Source organism: Neoarius graeffei, chromosome 2, assembly GCF_027579695.1.
Source record: "Neoarius graeffei isolate fNeoGra1 chromosome 2, fNeoGra1.pri, whole genome shotgun sequence".
Classification (NCBI taxonomy): domain Eukaryota; kingdom Metazoa; phylum Chordata; class Actinopteri; order Siluriformes; family Ariidae; genus Neoarius; species Neoarius graeffei.
Window position 1 is genome coordinate 87,582,991 of NC_083570.1, and position 21,416 is coordinate 87,604,406.

At 42.5% G+C, this 21,416-nt stretch overlaps 1 protein-coding gene across 1 annotated transcript in view; it reads left to right on the forward strand.

Annotated features, from left to right (window-relative positions):
- LOC132881999 (dedicator of cytokinesis protein 2) overlaps positions 1-21,416 on the forward strand; it is a 282,249-nt gene that overhangs the window by 94,613 nt on the left and 166,220 nt on the right. The gene's annotated exons all lie outside the window — the stretch shown is intronic.

Below are 21,416 nucleotides of genomic sequence, written 5' to 3' on the forward strand. Positions count from 1 at the left end.
ACCTGGTGGTGAGTTGGATCCGCTGGTGGAGGAGGAAGCCAGACAAACCTGGCAGGCCCAAACATATGGTGAGGGTCTGCTGGGCATGTCTGGCCGAGCACTCTGTCGGGGGGGTCTTTAACTCCCACCTCCGGGAGAGCTTCTCCCAGCTTCCGAGGGAGGTGGGGGACATTGAGTCTGAGTGGACCATGTTCTCTGCCTCCATTGTCAACACGGCTGTTCAGAGCTGTGGTCGCAAGGTCTCCGGTGCCTGTCGTGGCGGCAATCCCTGAACCCGGTGGTGGACACCGGAAGTAAGGGATGCCGTCAAGCTGAAGAAGGAGTCCTATCGGGCCATGTTGGTCTCCGGGACTCCTGAGGCAGCTGACGGGTATCGGCAGGCCAGGCGTGCCGCAGCTCGGGCAGTTGCGGAGGCAAAAACTCAGAACTGGGAGGAGTTCGGTGAGGCCATGGAGGAGGACTATCGGTCGGCCTCGAAGACATTCTGGCAAACCGTCCGGTGCCTCAGGAGGGGGAAGCAGTACTCTGCCAACACTGTTTACAGTGCGGGTGGGGAGCTGTTGACCTCGACTGGGGACACTGTCGGGCGGTGGAAGGAATACGTCGAGGATCTCCTCAATCCCACCATCACGTCTTCCATTGAGGAAGTGGAGGCTGATGACTCAGAGGTGGACTCATCCATTACCCAAGCCGAAGTCACTGAGGTGGTTAGCAAGCTCCTCGGTGGCAAGGCACCGGGGGTGGATGAGATCCGCCCCGAGTATCTCAAGTCTCTGGATGTTGTGGGGCTGTCTTGGCTGACACGCCTCTGCAACATCGCGTGGTGGTCGGGGACAGTGCCTCTGGAGTGGCAGACTGGGGTGGTGGTCCCTCTTTTTAAGAAAGGGGACCGGAGAGTGTGCTCCAATTATAGGGGAATCACACTTCTCAGCATCCCAGGGAAGGTTTACTCCAGGGTACTGGAGAGGAGAATTCGGCCAGTAGTCGAACCTCAGATCCAGGAGGAACAATGTGGTTTTCGTCCTGGTCACGGAACACTGGACCAGCTCTATACCCTTCATAGGGTGCTCGAGGGTTCATGGGAGTTTGCCCAACCAGTCTACATGTGCTTTGTGGATCTGGAGAAGGCATTCGACCATGTCCCTCATGGTATTCTGTGGGGGGTGCTTCGGGAGTTTGAGGTTTGGGGCTCTTTGCTAAGGGCTGTCCGGTCTCTGTACGAATGGAGCAGGAGTCTGGTTCACATTGCCGGCAGTAAGTCAGACCTGTTCCCAGTGCATGTTGGACTCCGGCAGGGCTGCCCTTTGTCACCGGTTCTGTTCATAATTTTTATGGACAGAATTTCTAGGCGCAGCCAGGGGCTGGAAGGAATCCTGTTTGGGAACCACAGGATTTCATCCCTGCTTTTTGCAGATGTTGTCCTGTTGGCTTCTTCAAACCAGGACCTTCAGCATGCACTAGGGTGGTTTGCAGTCGAGTGTGAAGCGGCTGGGATGAGAATCAGCACCTCCAAATCCGAGGCCATGGTTCTCGACCGGAAAAGGGTGGCTTGCCCTCTCCAGGTTGGTGGAGAAGTCCTGCCTCAAATGGAGGAGTTTAAGTATCTTGGGATCTTGTTCATGAGTGAGGGAAGGATAGAGCATGAGATCGACAGGCGGATCGGTGCGGCCTCCGCAGTGATGCGGTCGCTTTACCAGTCCATCATGGTGAAGAAGGAGCTGAGCCAAAAGGCGAAGCTCTCAATTTACTGGTCGATCTACGTTCCGACTCTCACCTATGGTCATGAGCTTTGGGTAATGACCGAAAGAACAAGATCATGGATACAAGCGGCCGAAATGAGTTTCTTTCGCAGGGTGGCTGGGTGCTCCCTTAGAGATAGGGTGAGAAGCACAGTCACTCGGGAGGAGCTCGGAGTAGAGCCGCTGCTTCTCCACATCGAGAGGAATCAGCTGAGGTGGCTCGAGCATCTCTTTTGGATGCCTCCTGGACGCCTCCCTGGGGAGGTGTTCTAGGCATGTCCCCCCGGGAGGAGGCCCCGGGGAAGACCCAGGATATGCTGGAGGGACTATGTCTCTCGGCTGGCCTGGGAGCACCTCGGTGTTCTTCCCGAGCTGGCCGAGGTGTCTGGGGAAAGGGAAGTTTGGGCTTCCATGCTCAGACTGCTGCCTCCTTGACCCGGCCCCGGATAAGCGGAAGAAGACGAGACGAGATGTTTTATCAATGAAAATGCATGCATGTACATGTATGTTGCATAAGTTATAACACCTATCCTGTTTTAATGAGAGTCAACCCACAATCAATGAAATCAATTCAGTCTTAGTTGAGCAAATCAGAAACGGTATTTCTTACTTTCACCATAAATTTTTATTCATATGAGTTTGGTCGATAGCTCTCAAAGGCCTCGGCCTTAAAACTGATTACCGCTGTAATGTCACGCACTCAGGGCTGGCTGGCTCAGCGGGGCAGCTCGAATGCCAACTTTGCGGTCGATTTTAACTCTCAAAAATGTATATATATTTTTTATTCCCATTTACGCAGCATACAAGAGTCAAGGATGGAGATACTATCCACTCAGAAATGTATTTAAAAATATAGGTTCTGCATATATCCTTTAAGCTGTCAGGATTGCTGAGGAGACACTAGTAAAAGCTAGTTAACGCAACCTACGTGGGGATGTATAATTTATTTCATACTCATACATATAGATTTGGTTACTGTTAATGCTAGCTTGCTTGTTAACATGTGGCAACTTGAGAATATTTTATGTCATAGCCGTAGACATTTATCATTTTAATTTTTAACACTAGCTAACTTCCGGGCTAATATGAGGCAACAATAATTATCTGAGAGGTTTTTGGTCACGTTCATAAATATGTCCAGTCTTCACAGCTAATGCTTGTTGGCTGGCTAACATGACATGATATCTAAGGAAATTATGCTTCTTGTGCCATCATAAAACTATTTTGAGGCTTTGATGCTACTTTGAAACTAATTTGAATTCTTAAAATATCTGACATACAGCAATCCGAGCTTGATCAGATGTTTTCAACCAGACAACACAAAGCTGGGTATGACATCCATCCATCCATCCATTATCTGTAGCCGCTTACAGGGTCGCAGGCAAGCTGGAGCCTATCCCAGCTGACTATGGGCGAGAGGTGGGGTACACCCTGGACAAGTCGCCAGGTCATCGCAGGGCTGGGTATGACAGTCAGACTGAAAAATACTACTTTGGATTGTGTATATCTGCTCTAGGTGCTTTACAATGAGCTGATACTGTAGAGAAGATATCTGAGACCTCCATAAAAGATCCACACTGAAGTTAAATCTTTCCTTGCTGAGAAGGCAATGGCAATGATGTTGCCTTTGATTAATAGCCTGTTTGAAAATCTTCATTTCAGATGTTCTCCCCTTGTACTCTGTGGTTTCCCTGTTTCTGCATTTTTCTGGTTTTTGTTTATTCTGTCAAATGTGTGTTTTTTTTCCCCTCTAAACCCATCTCAGCCTTTCTTAGTCTGTCTATAAATATTAAATATTTATTAACCTCGCTTGCTCAGTCTTTACGGGAAAATATAAGACTGAGGTATGATATTTTCCCGTAAAGACTGAGCAAGAGAGGTTAATATGGAGTTTATTATATGGTGCTTTTTTGATTTCTAAGATTTAAATAGACGGTTATTATAATGAGGTGTGAACTACAGGAACTACAGGAAGCTTTCAGTCACGTCATATTTGTAACGCAGTTGAGTCACGCATGCAGAATAAACAGCTAGTGCATTCAAAACTGAATTTCTGTTAGTGGTTAGTGGTTTCTGAATGCTCTTCGTTCCTCATTTCTCTGAATAACTCAGTGACTTGTTTGTCTTTTGTGTTTTGGCCGTTTTTTATTTCTAATTAATCTTTTTTTTGTCATTTTGTTTTTGTATTTGTTTGTTTTTTGCAACATTAAAACCTGGCACCTTGGAAAGAAAGTCCATAATTGCCCACGGGCATTACGGGAAAATTTTGCTTGCCATGGAACCAATCAGAGCACACGATTTTACCAGAAGTAGCTCGTGCTATATAATAATATTTCCTTTATCCCCCTCTATTCCATGATTTTTTCCTCAGTCACACTCAAGCTTTCTTTCCCTGTTCAGCATTATCTCTTGTCTTTCCTTTCTCTCCATCATGTTCTTGTCTTCAGTTAGTCAAACGAGTCGAAGCGAACTGATTACAGTGTGGACATCATGCATTGCATTAACCTAACGGACATTACAGGAACCAACAGCACACAACAGCAACTACAGGAAGCAATTTAAAATCACCACTGGGAAATCCCAAGCTGCCAAGGAATGAACAGCTTTACACATCCAGTCAGACAGCTGAATCTCATTGTTAAATCCTGTTAGTTAAAACAGTGTTAAGCAAACAACCATGAAACACTTGCACCACTACACAGAAATGTAGAATCACAAGTGACTCAATCCCAGGTGGGAAATCTAAGTATTACTGCAGCATATAAATATTACAAATTAACCAGGGCGATGTTTTTGTTACAAAAACATTTCTTTACCTCCCACATGCTGCTGAGGTCACCTGTTCAGCATGTGGTTAGGATATTGCACTCAGTCAGTGAAATACAGCATCATGGATGGCATTTAATAAGCTAGAGCATGATATATTTTGGCTCTGTAAAATGGTCTCACCACCTGGAAATCAAAACATGGCGGATTCTACCATTGCGAATTATAATGGAGGCTAATCAGCGACCCTGAAGTATTTAACCTAACCAGTGGGTGAGTTATGTATATTTTTAGTTCCCAGAAATCTGTAGGCCTAAATGCTTCCCTGAGGATATTAACACCGTTGGCATATTTTTGCATGTGGTTATATCACAAACATCAGTTTATCAAAACACTCTTTTTCTTCTTCTCAAAAACTCCAAGCACATTCACCTCCTGGGTTCCAGACTGCTCTCGATTCATGCATCTCGCAGTAAATGACGTAGTCCCATATGCCGTATCACCACCTGCATGCACCATACGGGACTCTAATATAAATAGTCTAGCTGAAATGTGCTCTTTGGCTCATGGTGATTGGCCCAAGGCCATCAGTGTTCCAACCCCCTGCTTGTAGCTCCCTGTGCTTCTGTCCATTTACTCATTTATTTATTCATGCACTCGTTTATTTATTTTCGTGTTACCGCCTCCATTGCGAGCCGCACTGACAGGCATTTTAATTGAAAATTGTCTGGCATATTAGACTGAGGCAAGGCTCCATTTTGTGGCGTGTCGTCAGAGACGAATGAGAAGGGAGCGAGACATTTATACCCAGTAATAACCTGGTCAGCCTATCAGCACCAGCCAATATATGCTTAATCCCTAACATGTCAGATGGAAGCATTTGAGAGAGGGGGGAGATGGAATGAGTGATGTGACAGGCGAGTTTGAATGGACGTGAATTGCAGGCAGAAGGGATTTCCATCACCTGAAAGATCTCAGTTGTTACTGTCAGGGCCTAGGCTTTTAAACAGGGAGTATTGTTATTTTTAAAACATCTCAAAATGATGATATTGTCTACAAGTTACGTTTAAAAGTGTCACAGTCTGTAGGGCCTCATGTGAGCATCCATTCCATCCATCCATTATCTGTAGCCGCTTATCCTGTGCAGGGTCGCAGGCGAGCTGGAGCCTATCCCAGCTGACTATGAGCGAGAGGTGGGGTACACCCTGGATGAGTCACCAGGTCATCGTAGAGCTGAGACAGAGACAAACAACCATTCACACCTCCAGTCAATTTAGAGCCACCAATTAGCCTAACCTGCATGTCTTTGGACTGTAGGGGAAACCGGAGCACCTGGAGTAAACCGGAGGAAACCCACACAGACATGGGGAGAACATGCAAACTCCACACAGAAAGGCCCCCGTCAGCCACTGGGCTCGAACCCAGAATCTTCTTGCTATGAGGCGACAGTGCTAATCACTACACCACTGTGCCACCCCATATAAGCATCATGAATAACAAACACCACAAATTCACGTTCAATCATGAAACGTGTCAGTTATAAGTATATCCAATATGACTGTGGGATTATGGATGCATGGATACTTCTGCATGTCATCATCTCACACAGATGCATTTGACAGGTGCTTATTTAATTTCCACTCGAAATGAAATTAGATTCATGAATATAATATGGGGCAATTAGCTTGGATTATTCTACTGTCACATGCTAATATCTGACAGACTGAGACCATTAAAGCATTAAACAGCAATTATGAAGTTACGTCACTGAGCTGTGAAAGATTTTCTGATGTTTTTTTTCTTCATTACCAGGGAGTGAGGGAGTCAGTTATGCTTGATGAGGGTGACATTTGAATTTGGTCACAGATTTTATTGAACAGATGCAGAAATTTCAGTGAGAGCTGATGGAAGACAGTATATTTCGTTTGAAAATTCTCTGATATTTTTGAAATAATTCAACACAATTCTATGTGTATTGCAAATAGACATAAGCATTGACATTGTAACAAAACTTACATGGTTTACAGAAATCAGAATGTAGATGTATATCCCTAATAGGCAAGCCAGTCGCGATGGTGGCAAAAAAAAAAAAAAGCTCCTTGAGATGACATGAGGAAGAACCCATAAGAGAAACAAGACTCAAAAGGGACCTTATCCTCTTCAAGAAGAAGAACATTTTTAATGGATACAGAAGCAGTTCGTAGGTACAAAGCAAGCTCCGACACTACAAGATTTATCAATAAGAAAACATGACACCGTGATTATGCTGACAAATCACTCCTGACCAGTGATCTTGACTCTCACAGAATTTCTCATGAAATTCAGATCAAAACTGTGAGTAGATCAGAGGAGTTAAAGATGAAGTATGCAGTAATATAGAGTGATGACACAGCAAGTAATGTAACTAACATTAGCTAGGTTGTGCGTTAGCAAAATGTCACTACAGTTGCTGCTGCAAAGTTAACATGCAGAGAGGACAAGATAGTTTCCCAGAGTCAGCACACCAGCTCCAGACCGCAATACTCACAACTCTTCCACTACTATAGCTAACATCACAACAACAGCTTGTTTTGGCAAATAAAAAATTAAGCAGAATGTCTGTAGGTAAGCAATTTAACATTTCCTGACACACACATGTGAAACAGGTCCCTGCTTACTCGTGAACCTATTGGGATTAGCTATCACAAACATTAGCAAACAGGACAAAACAATTCTGACCAAATGGTTCCGTGAAACACAGCAAAACTAATGTTACCCACGTGTCAAGCAGAAACAGAGCAACCTACTGTATGCATCTGTCTTCATACCGTTCAACTCTCAGAGTTCTCTTGGAAAGCCTCACTGATGTTAACGCGGCTCTTCACCCTTGCCTGATCATATTTCTTTTACAATTTCTTGTTCTTCTGATCTTTTCCCCTTTGTCTGTTTCTCAGCCATTTCTCCTTCTGCCAATGTGATTATGTTGTGGAGTTCTGCACATTAGCACGTGCCAGATTTACCGTCCCTCTTGCTGCCCCCTTTCACCCATCTGGGAAGCTTGGTTTCAAAATTGAGCCAAGCATCCTAGACCTTATAGACTGAGTTTGTGTAATATTCAAGGATAGTACTGGCAGCAGAGCAATTCTGATTTATCTCTTTGGCCAAGACTTGTTCATTCAGACTTCTGTGCTATTTGTCATCCACATATCCACATTGGTAGTTACAGTGGTGCTTGAAAGTTTGTGAACTCTTTAGAATTTTCTATATTTCTGCATAGGGCGGCACGGTGGTGTAGTGGTTAGCGCTGTCGCCTCACAGCAAGAAGGTCCTGGGTTCGAGCCCCGGGGCCGGCGAGGGCCTTTCTGTGTGGAGTTTGCATGTTGTCCGCGTGGGTTTCCTCCGGGTGCTCCGGTTTCCCCCACAGTCCAAAGACATGCAGGTTAGGTTAATTGGTGACTCTAAATTGACCATAGGTGTGAATGTGAGTGCGAATGGTTGTCTGTGTCTATGTGTCAGCCCTGTGATGACCTGGCGACTTGTCCAGGGTGTACCCCGCCTTTCGCCCGTAGTCAGCTGGGATAGGCTCCAGCTTGCCTGCGACCCTGTAGAAGGATAAAGCGGCTGGAGATAATGAGATGAGATATTTCTGCATAAATATGACCTAAAACATCATCAGATTTTCCCACAAGTCCTAAAGGTAGATAAAGAGAACCCAGTTAAACAAATGAGACAAAAATATTATACTTGGTCATTTATTTATTGAGGAAAATGATCCAATATTACATATCTGTGAGTGGCAAAAGTATGTGAACCTCTAGGATTAGCAGTTAATTTGAAGGTGAAATTAGAGTCAGGTGTTTTCAGTCAATGGGATGACAATCAGGTGTGAGTGGGCACCCTGTTTTATTTAAAGAACAGGGATCTATCAAAGTCTGATCTTCACAACGCGTTTCTGGAAGTGTATCATGGCACGAACAAAGGAGATTTCTGAGGACCTCAGAAAAAGCGTTTTTGATGCTCATCAGGCTGGGAAAGGTTACAAAACCATCTCTAAAGAGTTTGGACTCCACCAATCCACAGTCAGACAGATTGTGTCCAAATGGAGGAAATTCAAGATCATTGTTACCCTCCCAAGAGTGGTCAACCAAAAAAGATCACTCCAAGAGAAAGGCGTGTAATAGTCAGCGAGGTAACAAAGGACCCCAGGGTAACTCCTAAGCAACTGAAGGCCTGGCTCACATTGGCTAATGTTAATGTTCATGAGTCCAACCATCAGGAGAAGACTGAACAACAATGGTATGCATGGCAGGGTTACAAGGAGAAAGCCATTGCTTTCCAAAAAGAACATTGCTGCTCATCTGCAGTTTGCTAAAGATCACGTGGACAAGCCAGAAGGCTATTGGAAAAAAGTTTTGTGGACGGATGAGACCAAAATAGAACATTTTAGTTTAAATGAGAAGCGTTATGTTTAGAGAAAGGGAAACACTGCATTCCAGCATAAGAACCTGATCCCATCTGTGAAACATGGTGGTGGTAGTATCGTGGTTTGGGCCTGTTTTGCTGCATCTGGGCCAGGACGGCTTGCCATCATGAATGGAACAATGAATTCTGAATTATACCAGCGAATTCTAAAGGAAAATGTCAGGACATCTGTCCATGAACTGAATCTCGGTCATGCAGCAAGACAACGACCCAAAGCACACAAGTCATTCTACCAAAGAATGGTTAAAGAAGAATAAAGTTAATGTTTTGGAATGGCCAAGTCAAAATCCTGACCTTAATCCAATGGAAATGTTGTGGAAGGACCTGAAGCGAGCAGTGCATGTGAGGAAACCCACCAACATCCCAGAGTTGAAGCTGTTCTGTACGGAAGAATGGGCTAAAATTCCTCCAAGCCGGTGTGCAGGACTGATCAACAGTTACCGCAAACGTTTAGTTGCAGTTATTGCTGCACAAGGGGATCACACCAGATACTGAAAGCAAAGGTCCACATTCTTTTGCCACTCACAGATATGTAATATTGGATCATTTTCCTCAATAAATAAATGACCAAGTATAATATTTTTGTCTCATTTGTTTAACTGGGTTCTCTTTATCTACTTTTAGGACTTGTGTGAAAATCTGATGATGTTTTAGGTCACATTTATGCAGAAATATAGAAAATTCGAAAGGGTTCACAAACTTTCAAGCACCACTGTAGGTGTGTGTGTGTGCTGAGCATTGTGGAGCAGATCAAAGTTTGCTACCAACTTGCATGGATTTGGGCCAGACAAAAAGGCTGAAAATCTTTGTTGTTGCTGTCAGTTTGGCGACATTCGGAAGCATCAATTCCTGGAGAAAAACTAAGCAACATTTCCAGAAACTGGATTTGAAACCACATACAGTACAGATGGGAAAATGGATTTGGATTTCATGACCAGTGTGATTTATATTTACATATGCTCATTTGATTGATGCTTGTATCCAAAGTGACTGACAAATGAGACAGGGTACATCTGGACAGTTGGCGGTTAAGGTTTTTGCTCAGGGAACCAACTGTGGCAGCTTGGCCATAACCAGCTTTGAACCCACAACCTTTTGATCTGTAGTGATATGAAATTTGCTACTTGGATTATCATGAAGGAAAAAACAAAAAAACATCTGTGTCATCAGCTGTTGGAATTTTACCTCTATCTATACCAGCTTTAATCTTTGGGTCTGGATATAGAAACGCTGAGTGTTTTAGTGACTTAGGAGCTGTGTGTAACCCTGAGCTTGGAGTGGCAGATGGACATGAGAAACACTATGATTAAACTGCCGTTATATAACCTCAGCAATACATCACACACAAATGCAAATACACAGAACACAACAGATAAATAAGGACTAACACTGTTCCTTCCTTACACATTAAAACGATGAATAGGCTTGAACACACACACGCTTGCATACTCATACATGCCAAGATGACTCTCATCTGACTCATTCGGATGCACTGAAAGTGAATTAAAGTTTTTATCCATGGCTCTAATGTGGCCGTTGTTATGGTTACTCTTGCCAAGGGCTGGTCTCAACCATGATGATCCTACTAGGCTAAAAGCATTAAACACATCCTGCCTTTTTCAGTGCTTTTGTGCTCACTATAGCACCAGCTGCCTTTTTAGTCTGTGATGGTGCATTATTAGGACCTTTTAGATGCAAATGATAGAAGTCATGTGCGTATGTCTTTTTACACAGTGATTTATGTGCAGTATAATTTTACAAATTTCTGTAGCTGATATTGTTCTTACAAACTCCTGTTTTTCTAGAATAAACTTCTTTGCCCACATATAGAGCTTCCTTCACTTTTCTCTCTTCCTCCATTTCTCTGTAGTGAAATGTGGATCTTATTTAGGCTGCCTAAGTAATTGAAATGGCGCTCCATTACAGAGTGGAATACTTTATCATTAGCTCTTTGAGATGAATCTGAGGATGAAAAATGAGTGAGCAATTTCTTCAAAGAATAGAATCGGTTGAATTATGATTGCCACAGCAACACGTGGCCCCTATCATCTGCTAGAGACATGATGTCTGTCTTTCTATATGTGTGTCCAAGGTCACAGGTACCCAGCTTGTTGTCTCTGCAGATTAGTTAGTACTTCTGGCATTGACAGAGAACTCCTTTAGCAAGAACTCGGAAATAAACACTTCAACATCCTAGAAATACTGCAGCACTGCTTTGCACAGATGACACTGAGGCACTGAGTTATGGACATGCTTGTGCACACACCCACAAATAAACACATACACACACTTGATTTCGCTTAGGGCAGTCAGGATGCAGCTCATGATGCCGTGGTGTGTGTGTGTGTGTGTGTGTGTGTGTGTGGCCTTGAGAAAGTGCTTAGTGGCTAATTTTTACTTGTATGTTTTTCGCTGTGATGGGAGAAAAGTGCTGTCCTCAATATACGAACCCAATAGTGAACTTTGCAGTCACCTTAAATAAGGCATCAGATATCTCTCTCTTTGTCTCTCTATTTCTTCCCCTCTCTGTCTCTTGGCATCCTCACGACTCTTGCTTTCACTTAATAAGGATGTCAACCCCTCTCTCTCTCTCTCTCTCTCTCTCTCTCTCCCAGCCCACCCCTCCACTCGACCCCGCTTTCCTCTTGTCCTCCTTACTGCATCCACATACTGTAAACCTTGAAGGGTTATTGTGTATTATTGCAGCTCAGAATGACAATTCACACTAGACATACAGGATTTCTGAAAGACTTACTGTTCAGTCCACACCACACCAGCTGTGTTGGTGGTGCATAAAAACACAAGCCTGAAGAGTAAGTTGTGCTTGCTTTACGCGCCCCCTCTCTCTTTACTTCACTGTCTATACACTCTGCACTGAAATCTTAATCTACATGCAACTTGTAGTTGCATAGCAAATCGTTAGTACGGTAGTCATACCAGGCTTGTAGCGCTCAAGTCCAGGACTCAAGTCCGACTCGTGCCCTAATTTTAAGGACTCGTGACTTGACTTGAACTTGAGCACTGATGACTCAGACTTGGACTCAGACTCGTGCATTAACTGTATTTGGACTCGTAAATTGGAAACGAGGACTCTGATTTTTTCTTTATTTTTTGTAACATGCCATAATAATTTGGCATAAGATATTTATATCGACATTAATTTTTGTACTAATTTCGTGCAAGAGTGTCACACCTGCACGCCTTGGTGCGTGTATCAGATAGACTCTCGGGCACGCTCTGGACAGTGCACGCGCCCAGCAGACTCTCTTGTGCCGTAAACGACTCACACCTGCACAGGATTAAGGTGCAATCAGTGCACCTATATAAAAACTGTGAAAACACACTTACAGTACTTTGCGAAGTATTGAGTTGCATTGCTGACATATTACCAAACCTTATTTCATTGTTTGGTTTCCTGATTTCCTGTTTCTTGTCTTTGATTCTGCCGAGTCTACGATAAACTGTTTGTGCCTCGCTTGACCTATTGCCTGCTTCACTGTTTTACGATTTTGCCTGCCATTCTGGATTGTTTACCTGTCTTCACATGTATTAATAAACACACTTGCATCCGTCTCCCAACCATCTCTGACAGAATACTTCGCGCTCCCTGACAAAGAGAAGCACATTCACCTGTTCATACGTTATGTTCAGGAACAAACTAATGTTAATGGTGCTAAAACAGCCACCGTCAAATGGTGTGGTTGGGGTCTTGTTCTCGGACTTGACTCGGATCAATAGTGGACTTGATTTGGATCAATAGTGGATTCGACTCAAAATTTTTTGAAGGACTTGGACTTGACTTGAACACTGGGGACTCAAGACTGGACTTGGACTCGAGGTTTACTGACTCAACTACAAAACTGAGTGATGCTCTAATCAGAAAACAGGTGCACACACTGTATATTTATTGTCCCACTGTCTCTAATCAAATTTTTATGAAGCTGTGTTGAATTGTTGTGAACTCTGGCTGTCCCCATCCCCCATGTTTTATTGACACTGTTGTAGAGTTGGGCTTTTGTTTACTTGAAAAAAAAATCATGCAGTCGCACTAGCAGTGCCCATAGAACGAGTACATGTGTAATGAACAGACAATCAAAATACGCCACTTGCATGTACCTGATATGAATTCAGGTTTACAGGGTGAAGTAAGGTCACTGTGACATATTTGTACCCCTCTTCCAAATCATGCACACGAAGCTCTAACTCCCAGAACCCATAGTAGACAGCGTAGTGCATCCTTATTAGCTTGAAAGCTTGCTAACCTTCCATCTTTCACCAGCTGGTTAGCAGTATGGCCTTGTGTTCTTGTGTGAGATGGTGCACTAGCTAGTTTTCAAGCACTCCTAGCTTGCATAGTTAGCACAGGACCATTTGTTACATCAGTAACAAGACATCCATTTGCTTCATTAAGTTATCTTACGAGAATTGTTCCTTACAGCATTCTTGCATGGATTGGGGCCAGACAAAAAGGCTGAAAATCTTTGTTGTTGCTGTCAGTTTGGCGACACTGGAAAGCACCAATTCCTGGAGAAAAACTAAGCAACATTTCCAGAAACTGGATTTGAAACCACATACAGATGGGAAAATGGATTTGGATTTCATGACCAGTGTGATTTATATTTACATATGCTCATTTGACTGATGCTTGTATCCAAAGTGACTGATAAATGAGACAGGGTACATCTGGACAGCTGATGGTTTAGGTTCTTGCTCAAGGACCGAAATGTGGCAGCTTGGCCACAACCAGCTTTGAACCCACAACCTTCACTCAATCTATAAAGGTGGTTTATTTAAATAATATTGGCTGGCATTGAGTGGTATATCAGATATAGTTCATTCAGCTAGCATGATACTGAACTATTCGAAGACAAGTTCAATATCATGCTCGTTGAATGGAATATACAGTATGTAATATACCACAAAAAGCCATTATTATTATTATTATTATTATTATTATTATTATTATGGCGGCACGATGGTGTAGTGGTTAGCGCTGTCGCCTCACAGCAAGAAGGTCCGGGTTTGAGTCCAGTGGCCGGCGAGGGCCTTTCTGTGTGGAGTTTGCATGTTCTCCCCGTGTCCGCGTGGGTTTCCTCTGGGTGCTCCGGTTTCCCCCACAGTCCAAAGACATGCAGGTTAGGTTAACTGGTGACTCTAAATTGACCGTGAGTGTGAATGGTTGTCTGTGTCTATGTGTCAGCCCTGTGATGGCCTGGTGACTCTTGCCCGTAGTCAGCTGGGATAGGCTCCAGCTTGCCTGCGACCCTGTAGAACAGGATAAAGCAGCTAGAGATAATGATAGAGATAATTATTATTATTGTTATTATACATTCCTTTCAGGTGTTCGACGCATCTTTCTTTTTCAAAATTCTCTCAAAAGCTTTCGTATTTAACAAAGCAAACCTGGCAGCCATGTTTGTTTACAAATTGTCACAGTCACTCGCTAGCGTGGAAGTTTTACATCTCTGGTGTGTGACATCATGTTGTCTTGACAATCTTGCAATATCATAAACCATATTCAGTGCTTATTCTCCATTGGTAGAGTGACGTAATACACGTAGGATAAGCGATATGTGAACAACATTGCATGCTATCAAACCAAATGAATGGAACCCCATAGAAGGGAATAGAACACGTTTTTATTCCATTGAAAAGGTGTCCTGTATGTATAATAATAAAGAATATCAGTGTATCTAGCTAGCAGACAAAATGATACAGTTGTGTCAACTGATTCTTTACATAAAAATGATCGCCAAACAGAGCATATAACATAAGTGATCGTATTAAGAAATGTCGCTAAATATGCATTCAACTTCTTTATATTGATCAGGTTATTTTCAGGGTGGCACGGTGGCATAGTGGTTAGCGCTGTTGCCTCACAGCAAGAAGGTCTGCGTTCGAGCCCCGTGGCCGGCGAGGGCCTTTCTATGCGGAGTTTGCATGTTCTCCTCGTGTCCGCATGGGTTTCCTCCGGGTGCTCCGGTTTCCCCCACAGTCCAAAGACATGCAGGTTAGGTTAACTGGTGACTCTAAATTGACCGTAGGTGTGAATGTGAGTGTGAATGGTTGTCTGTGTCTATGTGTCAGCCCTGTGATGACCTGGCGACTTGTCCAGGGTGTACCGGTACCCCGCCTTTCGCCCGTAGTCAGCTGGGATAGGCTCCAGCTTGCCTGCGACCCTGTAGAACAGGATAAAGAGGCTAGAGATAATGAGATGAGATGAGATGAGGTTATTTTCAGGGTGGCACAGTGGCATAGTGGTTAGCGCTGTTGCCTCACAGCAAGAAGGTCCAGGTTCGAGCCCCATGGCTGGCGAGGGCCTTTCTGTGCGGAGTTTGCATGTTCTCTCCGTGTCTGTGTGGGTTTCCTCCGGGTGCTCTGGTTTCCCCCACAGTCCAAAGACATGCAGGTTAGGTTCACTGGTGACTCTAAATTGACCGTAGGTGTGAATGTGAGTGTGAATGGTTGTCTGTGTCTATGTGTCAGCCCTGTGATGACCTGGCGACTTGTCCAGGGTGTACCCCGCCTTTCGCCCGTAGTCAGCTGGGATAGGCTCCAGCTTGCCTGTGACCCTGTAGAACAGGATAAAGCGGCTACAGATAATGAGATGAGATGAGGTTATTTTCATTATTTCATTATTTTCAGAAAGCAGAAAAACTATCTGCCAATGCTTAGCATTGAGTTAGCATTTAGCACTGGCCTTTCTGAGCTCTAGAGCTGAGGGTGCAGTAAAAGGCACTTGGAGGACCTTTGATAACAACACAGAGAGGAGGGATATAAATACAGCCAAGGTGTCTGTCAGACATTCATTTTATCCACATTCTGGTCTCCATATATTTCCACATTATTTATAATAGTAATAGTCGAACAATAAAATATGAACTATTGCACTCAAAAATAAGGCTGTTAGCAGATTTATCTTACTGTCTGTCTGTGTGTCTGTTTCTGCCTCTTCCTGTCTCTGCATCCATCTAAATGGGTTTCACTTCTATTAGTTTATGGTCCTTTAATGTTCTACTAAATTTCTTGCGCACATTTTCCAGCTCATGCTGCCACGTCAGCAGTGGCTGAAGTCTTTTTCAATGCCAGATGTTATCGGTATAACCATCACCCCCAGTCCTGGCATTTTCTTGGCTAGTAGAAACAATGACTCACTGCTGACAGGAAAAATGTAATCACACTGCCATGTATAAGGAGTGAACAGCTGCTGTTGCAGTGAACAGATGTGGTGCCAAGGCTCTATACCAGAGGCGTAAAGTTTCACTAGAAGATGTGGACACAGGTTTCTGCTGTCTCCGCCTGGTCTCTACCTTTGTGCCCTTAAGCAAAGTAATTAATCCCATGTGGCTCTGGTGGTGGTGTGAAATGGCACTTGGGTTCAGGCTTATTTTACTTAAACCACAGTGATCTTGAAAAACAGAAGTGCTGTCTCACTGGCCAGCCATAGATGATAAAGGTCACAAGGAAGAGAAAAGAAATTGTGCTGGAGTAGCATGCTGCATCATAATTTTGGTGTCTTGCTTCAAATTGTAGTTGTCTGTCTCACTTCTCTCTCATTGATTTGCTCGGTGGGACTTTAATGCAGAGGCACCGCACTCTGACAGCTACGGTATTTGACTCCAATGGGGCTTAAATGGTTTATTAACTGAAATACCTCCTAATGAAATAATAAACGCAGGTTTAGATGACTTCTTCGCACTAACCCTTTTGTAAAATCTTTTGAATTATGCATTTAAAATGTGTTGCTCTATGCATTCTGGCGCTGATATGGAAATTACTCTGAGCCTTTTAGATTAACAGTAACATTTGAAATCATGAGTGCCATTGTCAGGTGCCATTTGCTTAACTGTATTTTATAAGGTGTGTATTTAATTCTCAGGTTTGCACTCTCACATTTCATGCCCCACCACTGGGTGAACAGCATTACCATTTTATCTGGAGACAGCTGCCAGGACGTGGTTCCAGTGCATAAAACAAGCGATCAGACCCAAACAGATCAGGAAAACACTAGTGTGTAATTAAGCATCTTTTATTAAGATAAAACTACTGATGTCCTTGTACAAAGCAATCTAGGTTTCATGGAGCATGCAAGGGAATCATCAAACAGCTTTACACAAAAGCTGTCTCAGACTGCATGCTACAACCTAATACTTAGATGTATATCCTGTGTGCTATGTGCTAATCTAAAAGATTTGTTCAAGACAGTTTATTTAAGTAAGGAATACAACATGCAAGATGTATTGTTATAGGAAAATAACCACATTTGCATTGAAAATGAGTTTCACACCAATGTTGATTATTTTCCTATAACAGCATCCAAAGTGTTTTATACCTCTTATACCTTTTATCATTGGTTTATATGTTTGCAGTTTGACATTTTTTTATGATGTAGAGTACTGTGCAAAAGTCTTAGGCACATGTAAAGAAATGCTGTGGACCAAAAATGGCTTAAAAATAATGAAATTAAATGTTTCAACATTAAAAAAATACTATAAACAGTGCACAGTAAGCCATTATAAATGAAACAAAGTCAATATTTGGTGTGAGATGACCCTTTGCTTTAAAAAAAAAAATAGTAGTCTCAGGTACAGTGAGTGCAGTTTTATAAGGAAATGAGCTGTCGGTTTTACTGAGCATCTTACAGAACCAGCTACAGTTCTTCTGGACACTTTTTGTCATACTTGCTTCTTAATTTTGCACCAAAACCCAGTAGCCTTCATTATGTTTTCTTTTTTTAATCTGAAAAGTGGCCTCTTATGTAATATACTGCTCAGATACAAACTTTTTTTTCTGTAACATTTAATTTTGTGCTGGAAAATGAACATTTGGAACTCTGGGGCAACACGGTGGTGTAGTGGTTCGCACTGTCACCTCACAGTAAGAAAGTTCTGGGTTCAAGCCCAGTGGCCAACGGGGGCCTTGTTGTGTGGAGGTTAACATGGGGTGGCCTTAGGCTGAGGTGCCCTTGAGTGAGGCACCTAACCCCCAACTGCTCCCCAGGCGCTGTTAGCATGGCTGCCCACTGATCTGGGTAGGTGTGTGTGCTCATTACTCACGTGGCTAGTGCGTGTTCACTGCTTTGGATGGGTTAAATGCAGAGAGGAATTTCACAAGTGTACATGTGATGAATAAAGTTGTTGTTCTTCTTCTTTAAAATGTTTTTGTACTGACTCGAGAATGTAGAAATCAATAACAAAGTTTGTATGAAAAAAATAGGGTGCCTAATACTTTTGCACAGTACTGTACATGTCTACTTTTGTGGATGTCTGTGAAAAAGCCTAGTTCTTGTCATCACCTACATTATAGCTGCTATAAACCATCTTTCCCCCACTACCCTCTGTTTTTTTTTTAATCTCTCTCTCATGATGTTAATAAGACAAAAAACACAGCTCGTCATGTTATCTGGAAAGTGCAAAGTTCTCTGTCCTGACATCCTGACAGATTAATATACAGCTTATTAGTCATTATGAGACCCAGACAAACTCTGTACTTCCACCAATGAGTCAGGTTGGTTCTATCCTTTACCGACACTTCGCTCTCACCTTCTGTCCGCTGGTGTATTAAAGGGCAAATTAGTTTCCATTGTGCCATACATAATTTATTTGGCAACTTTTGGCCATTGTCCAGGTCTTTTTTACTGTACTACATTTCCTCATATCTCTCTGTATGAACCCACTAGACAGCTCTATATCCTCAAATGACATCTAGAACAGAACACTACTGTCATTTAAGTCTGAGTAGTTTCTGATTTATGAATAGTTTTGTAATGTCATTATTTTAAATCTCTAATCTTGACTTATACAGCATGCATCACTTTCCATTTTTAAATATTTGTGAATGTAATAATTTACCCTTGTCACATGCTCAGCTTGCACTGTTGTTCCTGGTCCTCCATGTCTGCTTGGAGCTTTCTGCAACTTCTACACTCACTGTCTGACACTTTGGATGGTCCCACATGGACTGGTAAAAAGTTTATGCCCAAGTCTGACTCTTGGTTCAGTGGATAGTCTCACTCACATGGATACTGTCGATTTGTGCCCAAAAACTGCTGCTGTAATCGTAAAGACAGTCCTGTGCTCATCCCAGGGCTCTTATTCACATTTTGATAATATTGAATATTCTTTCAACACAAACATTACTTTGCTCTTCTACAACCCCAATTCCAAAAAAGTTGGGACACTGTGTAAAACATAAATAAAAACAGAATGTGAAGGTTTACAAATCATGGAAACCCTATACTTCATTGAAAATAGTACAAAGGCAACATATCAAATGTTGAAATTGAGAAACTTTATTGTTTTTTGAAAAATATATGCTCATTTTGAATTTGATGTCAGCAATACATTTCAAAAAAGTTGGGATGGGGCAACAAAAGATTGAAAAAGTTGTGTAATGCTATAAAAAATATTTCGGTTAATTGACAACAGGTCAGTAACATGATTGGGTATTAAAGAAAGAAAGAAAGAAAGAAAGAAAGAAAGAAAGAAAGAAAGAAAGAAAGAAAGAAAGAAAGAATGAATGAATCCCAGCCCCAGTCTCTCAAAAACAAAGATGGGGAGGGGTTCACCGCTCTGTGAAAAACTGTGGGCAAACAGTTCAACAATTTAAGAATAACATTCCTCAATGTAAAATTGCGAAGAATTTGAGGATCACATCATCTATGGTACATAATATCATTAAAAGATTCAGAGAATCTGGAGAAATCTCTGTATGCAAGAGACAAGGCTGAAAACTGACATTGGATGCCTGTGATCTTCAGGCCCTCAGGAGACACTGCATTAAAAGCAGACGCATGTCTGTAGTGGAAATCACTGGATGGGCTCAGGAACACTTCAGAAAACCATTTGCTGTGAAAACAGTTCATTACTGCATCCACAAATGCAAGTTAAAACCAGATATAAACAATATCCAGAAATACCACCACCTTCTCTAGGCCTGAGCTCTTTTATGATGGACTGAGGCAAAGTGGAAAATTGTCCTGAGTTCTAACGAATCAAAAGTAGAAATTCTTTTTAGAAATCATGAAGACCACATCCTCCAGGCTAAAGAGGAGAGGGACTATCCGGCTTGTTATCAGTGCACAGTTCAAAAGGCAGCATCTGTGATGGTATGAGGGTGCATTAGTGCACATGACATGGGTAGAATGTACATCTGGGAAGGCATCATTAATGCTGAATGATATATACACGTTTCAGAGCAATATGCTGCCATCCAGACAAAATCTTTTTCAAGGAAGGCCTTCCTTCTTTCAGCAAGTCAATGCCAAACCACTTTCTGTACATATTAAAACTGCATGACTCCGTAGTAAAAGAGGCCGGGTGCTAAACTGGCCTGCCTGCAGTCCAGACCTGTCTCCCATTTAAAACATTTGGTGCATTATGAAGTGCAAAATACGACAAAGGAGACCCCAAACTGTTGAGCAACTGAATCAGGCAAGAATGGGACAACATTTATCTTTCAAAACTACAGCAATTGGTCTCCTCAGTTCCCAAACGTTTACAGGGTATAAAAATAGAGGTGATACAAGACAGTGGTAAACATGCCCCTGTCCTAGCTTTTCTGAAACGTGTTGCTGACATCAAATTCAAAATGAGCATATATTTTTCAAAAAACAATAAAATTTCTCAGTTTCAACATTTGATATGTTGTCTTAGTATTATTTTCAATTAAAATATGGGATTTCCATGATTTGCAGATTATCACATTGTGTTTTTATTTACAGTTTAGACAGCATCCCAACTTTTTTGGAATTGGGGTTGTACACCTGTAATAATTTTGAATCCCACTATTGGATGTCACCCATAAGAGAACGGTTTCCCTTTACAGTCTGGTTGCTCTCAGTGTGTCTTCACCTCTGGCTCACTCATTAGGAATGTAAATCTATGTCTGCATTATTGTAAAGCTGCTTTGTTCCAAGGTCTATGGTTAAGAGTGTTATACAAATACATTTTTTGCTCATTTAAGAACAGTTAGGAACCCTTTAAAGTCCCAGCTTATTATTCAGTTATGTTGAGGAATTTTATTATGATTGCTATGAATTATTTAGTACCTAAACTGAAACTAATGGGAAATGTATATTGTTATAAGGGTGCAGATGTCTGGACCCACTAATGGCTCCTAAGAGTATAAGAGTTTAACAACATACATCAATATTGATTCTGTATGCATAATCCCTACACCGTGAAGTCTGATAAGTTCTTGTTATTCACTGGCTGAGGATGGATATTGCCAGAAAGAGTGTGCATATCCATCTCTGTCTGTGCACAAGGCAGACACATACACTACCTGAGGATGTCTGCATCTGTCTCACCTCCACAGCCCTCTTGCCAGGCACAGTCAGCACATTAAAATCTCGTTTAGCTTCTTGCTCGTTAGACACTCATTACTAACAATGCACCTTGAAGATTCTACTGAAAGGGTGAGGGTCACTCCATCACTCACACGCACAGA